This window comes from Cervus elaphus, chromosome 18 (genome assembly GCF_910594005.1).
Source record: "Cervus elaphus chromosome 18, mCerEla1.1, whole genome shotgun sequence".
Taxonomy (NCBI): Eukaryota; Metazoa; Chordata; class Mammalia; order Artiodactyla; family Cervidae; genus Cervus; species Cervus elaphus.
Window position 1 is genome coordinate 66509384 of NC_057832.1, and position 3496 is coordinate 66512879.

At 40.3% G+C, this 3496-nt stretch overlaps 1 non-coding gene across 1 annotated transcript; it reads right to left on the minus strand.

The window, feature by feature from the left end:
* Positions 1-1293: 1293 nt before the first annotated feature.
* TRNAC-ACA lies at positions 1294-1365 on the minus strand. The gene has a single exon. It is a non-coding gene; the product is annotated as a tRNA-Cys (tRNA).
* Between the last annotated feature and the right edge of the window lie 2131 nt (positions 1366-3496).

The following is a 3496-nucleotide window of genomic DNA, read 5'->3' on the forward strand; positions in this document are numbered from 1 at the left end:
CACCCCAGCAAAGGTAAATATTTAGGGATCACACTTCTGATTAGATTATATAGTATTTATACTGACACAATTTATGCCTGATCTAACAGTTTAATTAGAATCATGCCTGAGAAGAAGCTACTCTCGAAGAATATTCAGAGGTAACAGAGCTAAAGATTCTTATGGGAGAGAGAAATTCCAGTGGAGTCATGGCCATGTAAGCAATCTGGATATCTACAGAAGACATATTTAGGGAAATGGTTTATAGCTCCTCTAAATCAATTGGCATTGCCCCATTTTCTTAAAATACTTTCTGTGTATTTGATTTCAAATGCAAATGTAATTAATGCTCATCTATTTCTGCCTTTTGATTAGCTTGCTTGTTAAATAAAGCCTAGTTCTGATAATCCCTTTAATATTTATGTGACCAGCAATCAAAGAATAATATGGGACTTTTGTTGTTGTTCTTGTTCATCCTGTTTCAGTTCATTTAGCTCTCCTATCAGCTTTTTAATTTGACATCTCATAAAGAAATGAATGAAATTCTTTATTCAGTTTCATTTACATTGCATATAAATGGAACTTTCTTTGGCTCCCATATTATTTATCCTATTAAATCAATGATGAGGAAAAGAATTTGCCTGGTAATTTAGTTCAGATACACCCTTGTCTGGGTATTTTATATGTGATAAGCAGTATTTTATATTAAAGTTGTTGCTTTCTATGGTTGGAGGATGCGACAGCAATCTGCACATGCAAAGAATAGTCCTATCATTATTTGCCTCATTTTTCTTGGCTTGCAACAGTGGAGTTGACTATCACAGGTGCTCACAAGGTAGATTTCTTAGGAAACAGACGCTGAGGCAGAGATTTGCAGGAAGTTTATTGTACAAAATAGGTGATTAAAAGAAGTTTGATTGAGCAGGGATTGAGTGTGCCTCATTGCTCAACTGATAGCACGGGAAGCTCATTTGCTGGGATATCTCTTCAGAGTTATCTGAAATCAAGCAAAAGAGGCAAGCTTTCATGCCTTACAGTAGCCAGTTGTTAGGTTCAGGCTGCCCACAAGAAGAGAAATTGACCCTGGCTAAAGTGTTTTCTTTAGCTGTGGCTGAACTCAAGTGAGATCTGTTATCTTCCAATACAACCAGTTGCTAGGAGAATGAGTGTTCCAGTCTGAAAGTGAAGTGAAGTTGCTCAGTTGTGTCCGACTCTTTGCGACCCCATGGACTGTAGCCTACCAGGATCCTCAGTCCATGGGGTATTCCAGGGAAGAATACTGGAGTGGGTTGCCGTTTCCTTCTCCAGGAGATCTTCCCTACCCAGGGATCGAACCTGGGTCTCCCGCATTGTAGGCAGACGCTTTACCGTCTGAGCTACCAGGGAAGCCCATTCCAGTCTAAGGAATGGAGCAAATAATCTGCATACTCACCAGAGCACCCACTACCACCCACTGCTTGTGCGAAGCAACTCCATGCGCGTCATAAATGTTCTTGGAGAGTTCCTTCAGGATCGTGGTGTGACGCCTTTCCTGGGAAGCACACAAAAGGAAGCGTTGATCAGATCAACTGAAGACCCCCTATCTGCACTCCACTGCCCTGTGTTCTGAAGCTGCAAGTGATAGTCTTTGTCTCCCTCCTCTATAACCCATTGTAAATTCCCCTTACTCTTTCTGCCAGCTCTGCTGATCTAGATGCCTTCACTAGTGGGATGGCACGAAATTTTATATTTATGGGATCTGAGCCACTGATCATTATACCTGCTTAAGCCATGGCTGCTGTTTTTGACTATGTATTGCCAAAAGAGTCGGACACGACTGAACGTGGGCAAGCATTATTGTAAGGGGTCACTTAAATGTCAAACATATTTTTCTTTGCCCTCATGTCTTTTCCCTGTCTTCTCCTGATGGTCAGGGTCAATTATACCTCCCCAAATGGTGACTCCTTTCCTTGTCTGATGGTCTTGTGGAATGAGGATCATGAGAAAAAGAGATTGCAGCCATAGCTTGAAATATAATGAGAAGCTCTGAGTGTCTTCTTGTGGAAGTGTTCACTATCTGGAAACCTGGACTTCTAAGCAACCCAGGGAACTCAGTTTCAGGGATGATGAGGAAAAATAGCCCAAGTGGATTCCTAGAAGTGTCAACAAATGGAACCATTTGTATTTTTATGTTTTTTTGTTTCTGTACCCATGTATTCTACCTTAAAAAGACATACTGCCATGTTATAGGTTGATTTCGTGTGTTTAGTACATTTTTGAACAATGTATTTGTCTTCCTCCATCAGCTATATTCGGTATCCCCCATATGGTGGTAGGCATGAGCTGAAGGAAAGTTACTGGCTTTAAGACTGGAGGCTCTGCATCTCTTAATTACCTCACTTACTTGTACTTGCCCCTCTTGGTGACCCTGTTCATGCCTGATCCATTATTTCTACTGAACTTGTAACTTGGTGTGTCTGACATAATACAGCTCTTGACAAGCAGTTTGGGCTACATGATCACTTGATGTCCCATGGTTAAGTGCTCTACTTTCTCAAGGTCAGATAGCTCCCCAAAAGCTGTTTTTTAAAAAAGTTTGTCCTCCTCTACTGTGAGAGACCCTATGTCCTGAACCCTGTGGGTGTATATTGTAATTCTTCTCCAAATGAGAAACATGCCAGCTCTAGTATTTGAAATAAAAGATGATGCTGTTAAAGTACTGCACTCAATATGTCAGCAAATTTGGAAAACTCAGTAGTGACCACAGTATTGGAGGTCAGTTTTCATTCCAATCCCAAAGAAGGGCAGTGTCAAAGAATGTTCAAACTATCATAAAGTTGCACTCATTTCACATACTAGCAAGGTTATGCTAAAATCCTTCAAGCTAGGCTTCATTAGTGCATGTACTAAGAACTTCCAGATGTACAAGCTGAGTTTCAAAGAGGCAGAGGAACCAGAGATCAAATTAGTCAACATTCATAGGATCATAGAAAAAGCAAGGGAGTTCTAGAAAAACATCTACTTCTGCTTCATTGACTACACTGAACTCTTTGGCTGTGTGGATCACAACAAACTGTGAAAAATTCTTCAAGAGATGTGACTACTAGACCACTTAACTGCCTCCTGAGAAACCTGTATGTGGGTCAAGAAGTAACAGAACTGGACATAGGACAACAGACTGGTTCAAAATTGGGAAAGGATTATGGCAAGGCTGTGTATTGTCACCCTGCTTATTTAATTTATATGCAGAACACATCATGGGAAAAGCTAGGCTGGATGAATCACAAGCTGGAATCAATATTTCCAGGAGAAATAACAACCTCAGATATGCAGATGATACTACTCTAATGGCAGAAAGTGAAGAGAAACTAAAGAGCTCTTGATGAAGTTGAAAGAGGAGAGTGAAAAAAGCTGGCTTGAGACTCAACATTCAGAAAACTAATATCATGGCATCTGGTTCTGTCACTTCATGGCAAATAGAAGAGGAAAAAAGTGGAAACATTGACAGATTTTATTTTCTTGGGCTTCAAAATCATTG